The sequence below is a fragment of the Fragaria vesca genome, linkage group LG7, assembly GCF_000184155.1.
Source record: "Fragaria vesca subsp. vesca linkage group LG7, FraVesHawaii_1.0, whole genome shotgun sequence".
Taxonomy (NCBI): domain Eukaryota; kingdom Viridiplantae; phylum Streptophyta; class Magnoliopsida; order Rosales; family Rosaceae; genus Fragaria; species Fragaria vesca.
In genome coordinates this window covers 17,408,664-17,426,740 of record NC_020497.1, presented here as the reverse complement: position 1 = coordinate 17,426,740, position 18,077 = coordinate 17,408,664, and the positions used below count along the sequence as shown (strand labels likewise).

General features: G+C 40.6%; 1 pseudogene across 1 annotated transcript in view; it reads left to right on the top strand.

Moving 5' to 3' along the window:
• LOC101309983 overlaps window positions 1-18,077 on the top strand; it is a 259,355-nt pseudogene that overhangs the window by 96,532 nt on the left and 144,746 nt on the right. The window lies entirely within an intron of this gene.

Below are 18,077 nucleotides of genomic sequence, written 5' to 3'. Positions count from 1 at the left end.
AAAAAAAAAAAAAAAAAGTTTACGAATTGATTTTGATGAAGATATCTCGGCCTAGATGAAGTTTTTTTTGTGAATTTGGAGTTGTGATTTGTTTGTTGAAGGCTCAATATGTTATACTTTTAGCCTTTGTTCATTTTCACAGTGTTTAAAGTGAAAGATGGGTCCAACATGATGATATTTGGCCCTTGATGGTGTTTGGTGACATAAGGTGGATGTTCTTGCTCTGCTAAGTCTTGAGGATGACCTTTGTGATTCCTTTACTTTGAAAATTTTTCCATGCCGAGCCTAACCAACCTATTTTCTAAAGATCCGCATGATTCTTAAGATAAGTAGCCTTTGATTGTGGAGTCTGTTTCATGAGTAAGCGTATGGTTGTGGTTTATTTGTGCATATGATTGGTATCTTTCATAAGGTTTTCGAATTCACTATGTTCTTTATAACTCTTGTGTGTGAAAAGCTTTTAAGCATATGCCATGTTCTTGAGAGAAAAAAAAAAAATTTCGGAGTGCATATCCTTTGTGAGTTGAATTTGAACTTGTTTGGAACGTGTCGAGCTTAATTTCACCTTTGTTTCTGCCATGTCTTACTTGTTACATCGAAATCTCATGTTTATTAACCATTGAATTCATCTTTCAATTTCGATTCTTGTGCTATTCCTGATGCTATGATTTTGAAGGTCTGTGAGACAATTTCGTTGAAGGCATTAGATTGAGTCATTGTAGTATTTTCGAGATTAATTCTGTTGCTTTTGTTTTAGTGGTTTGCTAAGGGACTAGCAAAGGTTAAGTGTGGGGTTGTTGATAGGAGCACAAAGTGTGATGTTCTTAATATGTTTATACCCTTTATTTACCCTTTGTTAACTCCTATTTAGTTGTTTTAGCTTTATATTTGTGTTTAGTGTAGAATAATTGCTTAATGTAGAAATATGTAGGTTTTGGTGTTAGAATTCATAGTATTTTCGGATTTGAATAATTTGGTGTTGAAATTGTGCTAAGTGTTGGAAATCCTTGTTTACTCAAAATTCCTGTCTTGATCAGGATTCCATCTTTCCTCTTTCCTAGTTTCTAATTTTCTTATTTCTATTTCAGGAAAGTCTAAACCCGTGTTGACTAGGAAAATGTTTTCCTGACTCATGAGAGAAAGGTGGCCGGCAGCTAGGAATTCCTGCTTGAGCTAGGAGAAGTACAATCCGAGATATGTATGGAGATGCCGTGAAGATTTCCCAAGTCACCAAGGAGAGAGAAACCGTGCGGCCCAAGAGAGAAGGGTTTCCAAGTTCAAGATGGTCTTGTCATTCCTTAATGCATGAGGATTCCTTGAAGAACAATAGAAGAAATTAAATCCAACTTGGATTTGGTTTTGCCGATTCAATAGGATTCCTTGTGCTTGAGGAATTCTTGGAGATCAAGACTTGTTACTCTATAAATAGGGCACGGCATGGCAGCAATTATCATCATCAACCTGTGCAAATAACACCAAAGCCTTTGCCGAAACTCCATCAACCTCCAAACACCATAATCCGATTCCACCATCATCCTTGATCCAAAGCACGTAGCCTAGGATTCCGCTCACTCGAAGAATAGAACAAGTAGGGATATTCTGAGAGTGTATTTCATCTTTTACTTTCGGATTAGTATGTGTTTGTATTTTTTTTAATGTTTGTTTTAGGTTTTTGCTTAAGTATGTTTCGATTCTTGTCTATGAGATAGAAACACTTTTAACCATGTTTTGAATTAAAGTTTTCAATTTTTAATCAATGATTTTAGATTTTATGCCGTGAGTTTTATGTCAATATACTTTAAGATTTTCGGTGCATTCTTCCATTATCATGTGTAGTTGATACAAGTAGTTGATATTGCATGTGTTAATCATCCAAAGTTCGACTTTGATATAAGTAGTTGATAAGTTGCATTGTCTTTGTTATTTCACCGATTTTCTACCTATGTTTGATTTGGACTTGTGCTTAAACACATCGATTCTTTATGTGATACGTAATTGCATGATTAGTTTATGTGTGTGACCTATAAGTAGAGCACGTAGCCGAGCTTGTTTGTGTCACGATGTTGAATGAAACCCGTAGTCTAATTCTAAGTAGGTCTATGTCATAGGAACCACGTAGGAACTTATGTGCATATCAAATTTAGGTTGTATAATTGCTCACGGTGTAGACTTAAATGAGATTAGAGATCGTCTTCTTTGTTCTTACATGGTTGTTTAGTTAAGTTTGCATGATTGTTGGTTGATCACATGTAAATATGTATAGAAGTAATTTAGGATTTATTTTCAATGTTTATTCCAAAATCATCAAAACCTTTAAACCCTATATGCTTATTTCGACATTTTTATTAGATTAGATGGATCTACCCTGTAGTTGGATCCCCGGTTTAGAACGATCCCTGCTTGCTTTATACTACGGTTGATTTGTTGACAGAGTTAATTGATACGTGTGCAAATACGTCTTATCATAAACCTGCAGGTGAGGATCAGCAGGGTTGAGGTGGAGGTTTAGTGGCAGGGTTTTTTGTTGGGTTTTGGTTGTTCATTGTATATATTTATTTTTATATATACATTGTGATAGACAATAATAAACTCATGTGAGCGTCTCATTTTCTTGACTCTCGAGTTTATGTAAAGAAGGAAATGTAATATTTAACTCAATATGGAGTTGTGTGTAAATTTTACTTTCCGCATTGAGTTTAGTTTCATTGAAATTTTGTTGAAATAGGTTTTGGGATTATATTATTTTAAGGGATATTATGCCAAAATTTTTGAAAATTTCCTTTCGAAAATTGGGGTGTGATAGTTTGGTATCAGAGCGAGGGTTACATATTTGGTGATAATCAATACTTCGGAGTGATGGCCCGACTGCAGCGGATCACCATCATAAGCTCTTTGGTATTGATATGTCATTGGGTATGTGAGGGGTTAGGTGTCGCCTCTAGGTTAATAGGATGTCAGAGTAGAGAGTACTCTGTTAGTGGGTTTTGAATCTTTGTGTTCCATCTTGAGTTAGTGTCTTGGTTAATAAGTGTCGCATTTGACTTATACTTTGGTTTAAGTTTTATGCATGAGTTAACCAAGGTTTGCTCGCTTCTTAGGTGATGGATCCTCGGCGAGGGAGAGCTAGAGGCCGAGGTAGGGCCAGAGGGGCTGGTAGAGCCAGAGGGGCAGGTGGGGCTAGAGGCAGAGGTAGGGCTCCACCTGTGGATGACTTCTTTGAGGAGGAGGTAGTGTTGGAGGTACCAGTGCCAGTTGCGGTAGATGATGGTCTGCGATTGGCCAGGCTGGCTCAGGGTATCATCAGGTTAGGAGCGCCTTCCTTTCTTGGAGGTACAGACTACCTCGTAGCTAATCATTGGATAGAGGGCATTGAGACATACTTCACCATGATCACGTGTACGGAGATCGAGAAGATGCGTATTGCTACGTTTCTTCTCAAGGATGAGGCACGAGTATGGTGGAGTGGGGTAGAGAGATCTCGAGATGTGACCGCCCTGACTTGGGAGGGGTTTGTTCAGCTCTTTCGGGAGAAGTATTTTCCTGATACAGTGAGGGAGCAGTTGGACCTTGAGTTCATAGCTCTGGTGCAGGGCCTGATGAGTGTCAGGGATTATGAGGCCCATTTTTCTCAGTTGTATCGCTTTGCTAGAGAGATGGATGAAGTCGACTTGGCACGGAAGTTCATTCGGGGTTTGAGGCATAAGCTCCGGAAGTTGGTGACTTCCCACCGGTTTGCTATTCTAGCAGAAGCAGTGGAGAGTGCCCTTGCAGTTGAGCAAGAGGAGGTGATGCATGAGATGGAGAGGCAGAGAGATGTCCAGGGGAAGGGCAAGGCCCTAGCGGGGAGTAGCAGCTCAGGGGACCACAGAGGTGGTTATGGGAAGAGGCGGCAGACTCATCAGCTGGCTCCAGTTAGAGCAGCAGCTGCACCTATTAGGTCTCCACCTATTAGGCAGGCAGCACCATTGAAGTGTTTCAACTGTGGTGAGCCGGGCCACTTCTCTTCGGCATGCACGAAGCCTAAGAGGCAAGAATGCTTCACTTGTGGGCAGGCAGGCCATTTTGCCAGAGATTGCACCCGACCTCAGGCTGGAGGGCAGGGTGTTCAGCAGAGACCATTACTTCCAGCGCCAGCCAGAGTATATGCCATTGGTCAGCGTGGTGCAGGAGTGGAAGGTACCATTCTTGTTTATGATCTGCTTGCTTCCATTTTGTTTGACACGGGGGCAACCCATTCCTTCATATCTAGCTCAGTGGTGAGGGCATTAGGCTTGACTCCGACGCCGCTTACTAGATCCTTGTGTGTTTCTTCACCTCTCGGTGTTTCTATAGAGCTTGGCACTTTGTGTGATGCTTGCCCTATAGTGATTAGTGGGAGAGAGTTCCTTGCTTCCCTGATTGTGATTCCAGACCGCTCTTATGATGTGATTTTGGGAGTGGATTGGCTAAGGCCAAACCATACCTTGATTGATTGTTTTGGTATGGTAGTGTCATTCCACATTCCTGGACAGCCAAGCTTTCGCTATCTTTGTCATAGGTTGGACACGACCATGTGGGAAGGAGTGTTGGCACACATTGAGGCTACCGGTAGTACCGTGGGTATTGCGGATATTGCAGTAGTCTCTGAGTTTAGTGACGTGTTCCAGGAGATTCCAGGGTTACCTCCTAAGAGGGTAGTGGAGTTTGCTATCGATGTGGTACCAGGTACTTCACCGGTATCAAAGACTCCTTATCAAATGGGGAGAACTGAACTTCAGGAGTTGAATGTTCAGATTGAGGGTCTTCTCGAGCAGGGATTCATTAGACCAAGCACCTTGCCTTAGGGTGCACCAGTGTTGTTTGTGAGGAAGAAGGATGATACACTCCGATTGTGTGTGGACTATCGGGAGTTGAATAAGGTGACCGTCAAGGTTAGGTATCCCTTACCTAGGATTGATGATTTGTTTGATCAGCTTAGAGGTGCTACGGTATTCTCTAAGATTGACCTGAGGTCCGGTTATCACCAGTTGAGGGTGAAGGAGGAGGATATTCCGAAGACCGCTTTCAGGACTAGATATGGACATTTTGAGTTTGTGGTTATGTCCTTTGGTCTAATTAACCAATGCCCCTGCTGCTTTTATAGATTTGATGAACCGCATGTTCAGTCCTTATCTGGATGTGTTTGTGGTAATATTTGTGAATGATATTTTGATTTACTCCAAGACTTTGGAGGAACATGATAGGCATCTATGGATCGTACTACAAGTTCTTAGGGAGGCCAAGTTGGATGCTAAGTATGAGAAGTGTGAGTTTTGGAAGGAAGAGGTCAAGTTTCTTGGTCATGTGGTATCAAAGGAGGGGATTTCGGTGGATCCCTCTAAGGTGGAGGCGGTGTTGAATTGGAGTCGTCCCACTACTCCCACGGAGATCTATAGTTTCCTTGGGTTGGCAGGATACTACCGGAGATTTATTGAGGGATTTTCTAGCATTGCCTCTTCTTTGACCAAGTTGACAAAGAAGAATGCCAAGTTTGTGTAGACCGATGAGTGTGAAAAGGCATTTGAGGAGTTGAAGACTAGGTTGACTACCGCCCCAGTGTTGGTCATTCCTATTAGTGGTGTCGGCTATGTTGTTTATAGCGACGCTTCTCATCGGGGTTTAGGTTGTGTGTTGATGCAGCTTGGCGGTGTTGTGGCATATGGCTCTAGGCAGTTGAAGGTTCATGAGAAGAATTATCCAACTCATGACCTAGAGCTAGCCGCTGTAGTATTTGCCTTGAAGATTTAGAGGCATTACTTGTATGGAGAGAAGTTCAAACTCTTTTCTGATCATAAGAGTTTGAAGTATTTATTCTCTCAGAAAGATTTGAACATGAGGCAAAGGAGGAAGATAGAGCTCCTTAAGGACTATGACTTCACTTTGGAGTATCACCCTGGGAAAGCCAATGTAGTGGCTGATGCATTGAGCAGGAAGCCTAGGGGTATAGTCGCCTCTATGATGGTGCAGGAGTGGCTCATATTGGAGACTGCTTTTGAGTTTGGCATTCTGCCATCAGGCAGGGAGCAGGGGATCTTCCTTGGGAGCGCCTCTGTGCAGCCCACTTTGATTTCCAGGATCATCCAGGGCCAAGCACATGACGAGTTCTCACGTGCTAAGGTGGCAGAGTTAGTGGTGGACTTGTTGGATGAGTGTCCTACCGAGTGGTCGGTTGGATCAGATGGTGGATTGAGGCATAGATTGAGATTGTGTGTTCCTAATAGTAATGATCTCAAAGGGGAGATCCTTTGGGAGGCACATCGATCTCATTATACGGTGCACCCAGGGAGCACCAAGATGTATAAAGATTTGCGTAGGCAGTTTTGGTGGAGTGGGATGAAGAAAGATGTAGCAGAGTATGTGTCCAAGTGCCTCACTTGGCAGCAGGTGAAAGCGGAGCATCAGAGGCCTGGAGGTATGTTACAGCCATTATCTATTCCTACTTGGAAGTGGGAGCAGATTTCTATGGACTTTGTGACCGGACTGCCTAAGTCCAAGCTTGGACATGATGCTATATGGGTGATTGTGGACCATTTGACGAAGTCAGCGCATTTCCTTCCCGTGTTGATGTCGTACACGGTAGATGCTTTATGCAAGTTGTATGTGAAGGAGATAGTGAGACTTCATGGAGTGCCTACTTCGATTGTTTCAGATCGAGACCCCCGATTCACTTCAAAGTTTTGGGATGGCTTTCAGAAAGCCATGGGTACTACCTTAGACATGAGCACAGCATTTCACCCTCAGACTGATGGGCATACTGAGCGGGTGAATTAGGTGTTAGAAGATATGCTGAGGGCTTGTGTCATGGACTTCAAGGGAAGTTGGGAGGATCACCTCCAATTGATTGAGTTTGCCTACAATAATAGCTATCACTCTAGTATCGGCATGGCACCATATGAGGCACTCTATGGGAGGCCATGTAGGTCACCTATTTGTTGGGCGGAGGTGGGTGATAGTGAGCTGTTGGGTCCTGATATTGTTTAAGAGACGACTGAGAAAGTCTCTACTATCCGAGACAGGATCCGAACGGCGCAAAGCAGGCAAAAGAGCTATGTCGACTTGAAGAGGAGGCAAGTAGAGTTTGAGGTTAGGGATCATGTGTTCTTGAAGGTCTCACCTACTAAAGGGGTGGTGAGATTTGGCAAGAAGGGGAAGTTGGCTCCTAGGTATGTGGGGCCTTTTGAGATTTTGGAGAAAGTAGGAGATTTGGCTTACCGGCTTGCCTTACCTCCTATCATGTCCGGGGTACACAATGTATTCCATGTGTCCTTGTTGAGGAAGTATATTCCGGATGCATCACATGTCATTGATTATAGTTCTATCAAGGTGAATGCGGATGCAACCTTTGTTGTTGAACCGGTTCGAATCTTGGATAAATCAACCAAGAGGCTTCGAAGGAAGGAAGTCGATTTGGTTAAGGTGTGTTAGAGTCACCATGATGAGGGTGATGCATCTTGGGAGTTAGAGTCGGACATAAGGGCTAAGTACCCCAAGTTGTTTTTGGGTTAGTATCTTTAAGGTGAATGTCGAGGCGAAATTCCTTTAAGGTGGGTAGATAGTAATACCCTAGATTTTCATATCATTTTTTCTTGTATTATTCCCTTAATTAATGAAGGATTATTTATGGAAATTCTTTGGTTATGCGAAATTAAAGTTTCGGGAGTTTAATTAAAGTGCTTTGACTTTTGAGAAGCCAAAAGTTGACTTTATTTTTCGTAAGTTATCTTCGAAAACTTCCTTCACGAAAGTGTAGAGTTTGTCGATACGAGTTCGTGAACATGCGGCACGTCTAAAACGGATGTCGCATGAAGAAGTTATGGTCAGAGGAAGTTTGTTTCCGGGTTTGAAAAGAGTATAAGTAGAAAAATGTGTGGGAATTATTTTTGGAAAACCTAAAACTGCAGCAGCAGCCAGCTCTCAGTCTCTCTCTCCTCTCTCCCGACCCATACCCACTTCCTTCTCCGGTCATTTTCTTCCTCATCCGGCCACCTTTTTGGACGTCGCCGGTTCCGTTGGATCCGTACCGACGTCCTCTACATTTCTGGAGCAGTCCCGCCCGCTGTCCGGCCGCCACGAAGCGGCGGAGCTGCTGCTGTCCCGCCGGAAAACCGGCGATTTCGACGTCGTTTCCGGCCAAGTTTAGATGAGTCTTGATCCCCTCTTCCTCCTAGTAGTGTCTAGGCAAAGATTGAAGCAAGTTTTTGAGGTTTTGAGGCCGATTTTGCAGGTTTTGGAATTGATTTTCTGGTCACGGTTCGGGACGGTTTCCGGCCGGTTCCGGCCAAAATTGGTCGAAGTATCAAGTATGAAAGTTGTTCCCCTTGCTTCAAGCTTCAACTTTGCTGTTGGGAGTTTTCTCAAATTCGGAAGTTTGGGGTGGCTCGTGGGGCCCACTCGCCGCCGCCTGTGGCGGCGCGTGGCAGCGCGTACGGCTGAGTTGCAGCCCTAGTTTCCTGTGGTTAGGTAGTCCTTACTGTTGTGAGCTTGTTGAGTGGTAGTGTGGCTAGTTTTTAAGAAATGTTGGCATGCTAGAACTTAAGTTTATTGGTGTTGGTTTGGTTGGGTTAGAGTTTAGGTTTTGAAGAGTTGAGGCAGCTCTATTGAGTCGTTGAGTTCAACGACTTTGGGAAGTTGTCCTCCCTTGAGCTAAGGGTTAGTTTAAGGGTTTTGTGTTATCCTTCAATACCTTGGTTTCTAAGGTTTTTAATTGTGTGATTTTAGGTGATTTGTGATTTTGTGATTGGCTTGCCTTCGTTGTGTTGGGGGTTTTGCAGCAGGATTTCAAGGTGAGTAAATCTCACCAAGGTTCACTTTTGAATCAAATTTACTTATGGTCATGTGATGATGATAATGATGATGATGTTGGATTTAATATTATGCTTTTTAATTGTTTTTAATAATATATGAGTTTGATCGCCAACGGCTCAAAGGTAAGATAAAACAAGTTTTCTTTTGTGCTATTTTGAGATTCATGTGATCATGAGTTTATTGATTATTTATAGATTATTCTTGTGGAATATCTATATTTTGTTCAGGTAAATATTTCCATGTGAAAGAATAGAATTAATGATGTGATATTGTGTTGTTGAGAATAATAATGTGATATTGTGTGGTTGAGAATAATGATGTGATATTGTGTTGTTGAGGTTAATGTTGTGATATTCTGATTTTTTGATAAATAGCCAAACTGGGTTCCAAGTCCTTAATTGGGTGATTGGTTGCGGTTAAGTTGCTATTTATCATTTTTGTGTTTGATATTAGACAGTCAAACCGGGTTCCAAGCATTTAGCCGGGTGATTGGTTGCGGTTAGGAATAAAGCTCTAGTCCGTCTGTCAGTGTAGGTTATGGGAGATATTGTATGGTATCTGGGACCCATGGGTACACATAGTGTTGTTGTAGGTCATGAAGGGTATTTTATTAAATATCTGGGACTCGTGGGTACTTTTCTTGGGTAATGTGTTGGATGTGTGTTTTTCTTTAATTATGGATCCAATCTCTCGTGTGGAATATTGGATGTGATAAATGTTGTGTTATTTTTGAGTTTACTCATACGAGCTTTTTAGCTTACCGGGTTTGTTGTTTACAACCTGGTGCAGAAATTCTTGGTGTAGGGGTTAGACCTGCAGGTGAGGATCAGCAGGGTTGAGGTGGAGGCTTAGTGGCAGGGTTTTTTGTTGGGTTTTGGTTGTTCATTGTATATATTTATTTTTATATATACATTGGGATAGACAATAATAAACTCATGTGGGCGTCTCATTTTGTTGACTCTCGAGTTTATGTAAACAAGGAAATGTAATATTTAACTCAATATGTAGTTGTGTGTAAATTTTACTTTCCGCATTGAGTTTAGTTTCATTGAAATTTTGTTAAAACAGGTTTTGGGATTATATTATTTTAAGGGATATTATGCCAAAATTTTTGAAAATTTCCTTTCGAAAATTGGGGTGTGACAATTTTTAAAAATCTTGTGAAATAGGATGTGATCAATATGGTGAAAAAGGGCTATGGTTGAAAAATCACATATTTTCGGTAACGTTTGGTCCCCGATAGAAGCGGTCAACCCTATTTACGCTTATGTTTTCCTATGGGGAGCCCTATCGTCTGGAGGTGAACATCCCTAATTTTTACATAGGTGGTTACATCCCATCAATTTGAGAGTTTAGTGTGTGGAATAATCAACCAAACTAGGTTATAGAGGGATAGGTAAGACCATTTTCGTGTAACAAGTGATGTTGGTTTAAGGTTGACCGCGTGGATCGAGACCCAAACATTATCAAAATCAAGTGAATTTTTATCCATAGACGTATTTAAGTACGTTGATCATATCGGACGGTTGAATTTTCATTTTGTGAAATTTAGTCATTGGAAGCACAACGTGGCTACTAATGTGGTATTACTAAACATCTTTGTGAACCAACTATACAGAGGAAGCAATATTTTCAAAAATCTTTTGAAATAGGATGTGATCGGTATGGTGAAATATGACTATGGTTGCAAAATAACATATTTTCGGCAACGTTTGGTCCCAGATAGAAGCGGTCAACCCTATTTACGCTTATGTTTTCCTATGAGGAGCTCTATCGTTGGGAGGTGAACGTCCCTAAATTTTTACATGGGTGATTACATATCATTAGTGAGAGTTTTGTGTGTGGAAGAATCAACCAAACTAGGTCGTATAGGAGTAGGCAAAAGCGTTTCCGTGTGATAAATGACGTTGGTTTAAGGTTGACCGCATTGATCGACATCCAAACGTTATCGAAAATAGGTGATTTTTCAACCACAACCTTATTTCGCTATACCGGTCACATCTTATTTCACAAGATTTCAGCAAATTTTGCTTCCTGTATAAAGTTGGTTTACAATGTTGTTCACTTACATATAACTAACTAAACAAGTTATACCACATTAGTAGACACATTGTGATTCCAATGACTAAAATCACAAAATGAAAAAATCGACCGTCTGATGTGACCATTATAATGAAACACGACCATGGTAAAAATTTCAACTGGATTCGGCAATATTCAGGGCTCGATCGAAGCGGTCAACTCTAATTCAACGTCATTTATCACACAAAAACGCACTTAGCTACCCCTCAGTGACCTATTTTGGTCGATTCTTCCACACACTAAACTCTCACATAGATGAGACGTAACCACCCATGTAAAAATTTGGACATGTTTACATCCCGACAATAGGGTTTCCCATAGGGTAGATTAAGCATAAAAAGAGTTGACCGCTATTATCGGGACCCGGACGTTACCCGAAACAAGTGATGTTTCAACCAAAGCCGTATTTCCCTATACCGGTCACATCTTATTTCACAAGATGTCTGCAAATTTTGCTTTTTGTATAAAGTTTGTTCACAATGTTGTTCACTTGCATATAACAACTAAACAAGTTATACCCCATTAGTAGGCACATTGTGATTCTATTGACAAAAATTCTCAAAATGAAAATTCGACTGTCGGATATGATCATTATAGTGAAACATGGCTATGATATTAAATTCAACTGTATTCGGCAACGTTCGGGGATTGATCGAATCGGTCAACCCTAATTCATTGTCGCTTATCACACGGAAGCACTCTTACCTACCTCTCCGTGACCTAGTTTGGTCAATCCTTCCTCACAGTAAACTCTCACATAGATGAGATGTAACCACTCATATAAAAATTTGGAGACGTTTGCGTCCCGACAATAGGGCTCCCCATAGGGAATATTAAACGTAAAAAGGGTTGACCACTTCTATCGGGATCCATACGTCACCCGAAGTAAGTGATTTTTCAACCATAGTCGTATTTCATTATTCCGTTCACATCTTATTTCACAAGATTTTTAAAAATTTTGCTTTCACTATATAGTTGGTTCACAAAGTTGGATACTTGCATATGACATTAAACAAGTTATGCCACATTAGTAGGCACGTTGTGATTCCAATGACTAAAATCACAAAATAAAAAATCGACCATCTGATATGACCGTTATAATGAAACACGACCATGGTAAAAAATTCAACTGGATTCGGCAACGTTCGGGGCTTGATCGAATCAGTCAATTCTAATTCAACGTCATTTATCACACAAAAACGCTATTACCTACCCCTACGTGACCTATTTTGGTCGATCCTTCCACACATTAAACTCTCACATAGATGAGATGTAACGACCCATGTAAAAATTTGGAGTTTTTTACGTCCCGACGATAGGGCTCCCCATAGGATATATTAAGTGTAAAAAGGGTTGACCGCTTATATCGAGACCCAGATGTTACCCGATGTACGTGATTTTTCAACCATAGCCATATTTCATTATTCTGATCACATCTTATTTCACGAGATATTTTAAAATTTTGCTTCATCTATATAGTTGGTTCATAAAGTTGTACACTTGCATATAACCTACTAAACAATTTATACTACATTAGTTGGTACGTTGTAATTCCAATTACTAAAATTCACAAAATGAAAATTCGACCGTATGATGTGATCATTATAGTGAAACATGGCTATGGTATTAAATTCAATTGTATTTGGCAACGTTCGGGACTCGATCGAAACGGTCAACCCTAATCGTCACTTATCACACGAAAACGCTCTTATCTACCTCTCTGTGACCTAGTTTGGTCAATCCTTCCTCACAGTAAACTCTCACAATTGTATTCGGCAACGTTCGGGGCTCGATCGAAACAGTCAACCCTAATCGTCACTTATCACACGAAAACGCTCTTATCTACCTCTCTGTGACCAAGTTTGGTCAATCATTCCTCACAGTAACCTCTCACATAGATGAGACCTAACCACTCATATAAAAATTTAGAGACGTTTACATCCCGACTATAGGGCTCCCCCTAGGGAATATTATGCATAAAAAAGGTTGACTGCTTCTATCGAGACCTAGACGTTAACCGAAGCACGTGATTTTCCAACCAAAGTCATATATCACTACTCCGATCAAATCTTATTTCATGAAATTTTTTAAAATTTTGTTTCATTTTTATAGTTGGTTTACAAAGTTGTACACTTGCGTATAACCTACTAAACAAGTTATACCGCTTTAGTAGGCACGTAGCTCTCCAAAGTCATAAATATGTGAAAATAAAAATTCAACCGTTTGATATAGTCATGGTAATTAAATATGTTTACTGAAAAAAATCCACCTCGTTTCGAATACGTTAGGCCACCCATCGAATCGGTCAAACTTAGTTCAACCTCATTTTTTACACGAAACACGGTTGACCGGCATCGTGCGAAACCCTCTTTTTCCCTATTTTCGAACCTAAAACTTGTATATATGAGATTTAGGAATCAAAAAAATATTTTTGTTAAATTGACCATCCGGTGGTTAAACTCCTCTTAAAAACGCCTAAGCGTAACAATGATTGACCAATTTTATCGGGAACCAGACATTATCGGAAGCTTTTGATTTTTCAACCCTAGCCGTATTTCACTATTCCTGTCAAATCCTATTTCACAATATTTTTGAAAATTTTACTTCCTCATTATAATTGGTTCACAATTTTCATATAACCTACTAAATAAGTTATACCGCTTTAATAAAAAATTTGTCAAAATAAAAATTACCGTTTGATGGAAAAAAAAAATTAGAGATTATCTACACCTTTTGCTACACCACACACTCATCAGAAGGAGTTCCAATGTTTTAGAAACACTACCAGGACAAACACTTTAGCCGACGAAAAAGTTTCGTCGGCCTGTTAGCTTAATTCGTCGGCTAAGATCTTATACGACGAGCCTTCGTCGGCTATGGTTTCGTCGGGAAATAGTCGTCAGCGATGACTTTAGCCGACGAAACTAGAAGACGTCGTCGGTTATTGTCCCAAAATTTAGCCGACGAATATCTTAAATGTTTCGTCGACCATAGTCTGAGACTTTAGTCGACGAAACATTTAAGATATTCGTCGGCTAAAGTATGTAATAAAAAATTAAAAAAATAACTATAGCCGACGAAATATAGTCTGTTTCATCGGCTTTATAAGGATTTAGCCGACGAAACATGCCATAATTTGTCGGCTAAACCTTATAAAAAAATTAAAAATACTATAGCCGACGAATATCTTACATGTTTCGTCGGCTATAAGTCCATTCCAGTAAAAAAAAGAACCCAAAATTTCTAAATTACCATTCTAAGCAACCTGCAAAATACACCAAAACAATTCCATATAACCAACAACAAGCACATAGAATTATATAATTGATCAACTACAAAAAATCTAGATTGTCTAAATCAATATCCGATTCTGGGGGCTGCTGCGGAGGAGGTTGCTGCTGAGGAGGTTGCGGCGGCTAAGGTATAGCGGTATAGGCGTAGGCATGGGTGGAGCCAAAAGTCCTTGAAACTGGGGCAGCTGTAAACTTCTGCAAGTATTGGAACATCTGCTGCTGTTGGGCCTGCTGGGTGACATATACTGTGGTAATATAGGCTGTCTGGGCGGCGATCTGGGTGGCATGAGCGGCAACCTGAGCAGCTTGCTGTTCCCGTAGTCTCTCAACTTCCGACTCTAGCTGAGTCGTCCTGCTGCTGGTCGAGGCTGCCTTTTGTTGAAATCCTGGAGTGGTCTTCAGGACCCCCTTGCCTTTCTTTCCTAGACCCCGGCAGTAGAAGTTGTTTCCTCGCGGTGGGAAGGCTGTGCCCATGATCCTCGCCCCAACCCTCGGATTCGAAGTGTCGATCCGTGACATGGCTTCGGACATCTCCTCCTCCTGCGTGTCCGGCCATACCTCCCTCACTATAGCACTCATCACCTCGTCACTAGCCTCCCTCATCTTCGCCTAATTGGATAGGAAAAAAATAATTAATTAACATTTTGACATATATATAAGTAAAATTTAAAATTTAAAAACGTAAGATGACTTACAATATCCTCCTAGGCGTCAGGATATGCCTTCTCGTACTTATAGACGTACCGGTTGACTTCTGGATATTCCCTGGCCGCCTCGTCCATGAAGACAACGAATGGTTTAAAACCGGCATGATAGTTCCTTAAGATTTTAAGATATATCATGCCCAAATTTTTGAAAATTTATCCTTCGAAAATTAGGGTGTGATAGTTTGGTATCAGAGCCTAGGTTTACATATTTGGTGATAATCAATACTTTGGAGTGATGGCCCGACTGCAGCGGATCACCATCATAAACTCTTCGATATTGATATGTCATTGGGTATGTGAAGGGTTAGGTGTCGCCTCTAGGTCAATAGGATGTCAGAGTAGAGAGTACTTTGTTAGTAGGATTTTAAATCTTTGTGTTCCATCTTGAGTTAGTGCCTTGGTTAATAAATGTCGCATTTGACTTATACTTTGGTTTAAGTTTTATGCATGAGTTAATCAAGGTTTACTTGCTTCTTAGGTGATGGATCTTCCACGTGTAAGGACCCACCCCGAATTTCACCCTGAAACCCGAGGTAAATCCTGTGGGGTCCACCTTCAAGGAAAAGTTACCGAAAATTCGGCATAACCTTCTTTGAAAATGGACAACCCTTTCTTGAAAAATCCAACTTAACACTTCTATAATCAAACATCCATCCTCATCTCCTGGAGCCTTCCTGCTCCCCAAGTTCATCAAAACTCCCAATAACAATTTCTCATCTAATAATAATTCCACAACCAACAACAAGGACATTTAATGAGCTACTACTGGACTTTCAGAGCATATCTAATGATGAATGAAAACAATGAAAATGAATAAGTGGAAGCAGCCTCTGATTATGCCTCGACTCCATGTACGCTCGTCCTCAAATAACTTAGCCTGCAAACTGGGCATTTATAAACCAAAGGACACAGGGGAAAGTAATTTAAAAACGTTAGAGTGAGTGGACGAAAATAAATTCAATAACTTAACAATTATAAAACTTATATACTTTCCCACTTTTCAACTTTAAAAACTTAACAGCATACAACTTAAACATCCTTAAAACTTTAAATCCAAAATCACTTAATAAAGGACAAACCAGCCCCGTTGGTTAGTTAAAACAGAAATCTCATAAGAGGAGATAAACCAGCCCCGCTGGTTAATCAAATATATTATTGGGAAGAATAAAATAGGGGAAGAGTTATCACCATGAAAAAGGAGCCTCCCAGGCTCGGGTCGATGTCTCCCAGGCTATAATAGCGTCCCACGCTAAGCGCTCAACTCACATATGATGAGGACCACTAAATAAGGCTATAATAGCGTCCCACGCTAAGTGCTCAACTCACATATGATGAGAACCGCTAATAAGGCTACCTAACTAATAAATATAAATACCGATCGGTTGCCTCCCAGGCTATAATAGCGTCCCACGCTAAGCGCTCTACTTACATATGAAGAAGACCGCTAATAAGGCTATAATAACGACTCACATATGATGAGGACCGCTAATAAGGTTAGCTAGCAATAATCAAGATAAACGACCCTATAATATGGTGACTAAAACATACGAAGTCACTTAAATCCATTAAACTTCCCCCAAGACCAAACGAATGGTATGGTTCCCAACCGTACATGAAAATCATCAAAAGAAATCATAACACAACTCAATGACGTGTCTCACACGTCAAAATATTCTCCAATTTATAAATATAAGCAAGATTTCAATAACAAATATGAATCATAAATAATAGTATCTCCGCCCGAAAATACTCGCTAAAATATTCTCCAAGTCAAAATCATTATGCCTCAAATAAACAATTAAATTATGAGGAGAACTACCGACAATCCCATTTTCGGTAACCATTTATAAAACTCAAAGTCAAGATCGATATTCCACCAATAATTTCAAGAATTAAAAATAGGAAACTACCGAAAATCCCATTTTTGGAAATCTTATATAAATCTCAAAATCCACCATTAAAACCATTTAATGAAATCCGGAATTTATAAAAATATCCAAACTCAAATATCAAAATAATAATCCGAGCTCAACTCCATAAATCATGACCAACACTTAATAAATGCACCAAACTCAAATAATTTTCTAGCTCATCTCATGAACTGAAAAGTTATATTATATGCTCGGAAAATAAAATGATAGATTATAAAATCTTGCATGCATATTTATTTTTAAAACCAAAATGTCCATTCACAAATTTAGGCATAAGCCGACGATAACCGCATCGCCACTCAATCGAGGTTCCTTTCGCATCCTGGCACAACAACCATGCTTAGAACCAAATTTCAATTCCAGAAAATAAATACGTGAATTAAAATATCTAACTCTCCTCCGTTTAACCCTCTACTCTTAATAGGGTTAAACTCGCCGGATTCACATCAAACTCCACAACAACCTTAATTCATCAATTCTAACATTCTATAATAAATACCAAGGAAATCCAACGGCCGAATTTTCATTCTAATAACCGGCATTTTCTCCAATCTCCGAAAAATTCCAAACCTAACCAAAACTCATCCAAAAATTCCAAACTATACTTCAATAAACACCTCTTATTAAAACCATCTCAAAAACAGGAAAAACTGCCCTTAAGGGGCGCTGCCGGCCGGCAGCCGAACATCGGCGACCTCCAATTGCTACCAAATTTTGACACAATCTTCCTCTCAACATCCCAAACAACTTTCATAACTATCATTAAGTCCAATTTCAAGCCTAAATAGGGCAATCGAAGCCAAACATAACAAGAAAACCTTAGGAAATTCAAACACCCGATTCTCCTTACCTAGCTCGAGTTAGGATGAATCCTTTTAGGGTTTAGCTGCTAGGAGGGAGAGCTTCAAGTTGAGACCAACAGCTCCGGCTATGGTGGCCGAAAAAGAGAGTTTCCGGCGAAACTCCACCACGCACAGCCGCTCCTTCTCGGCGTGATTCCTCCCTCACGGTAGCGCAACACGACCAGCCACCTACCTAGAATTGAAGAGGATGTTCCAAGCTTCGATTTGATACCAAGTACGCCTCCTATCTCAGCCGGACGGCGGCGGACGACGGCTGGAAAGTTTCCGGGTCGGGAGAACTCGGGAGAAAGAGAGAGAGAGAGAGAGAGAGAGAGAGAGAGAGAGAGAGAGAGAGAGAGAGAGAGAGAGAGAGAGAGAGAGAGAGAGAGAGAGAGAGAG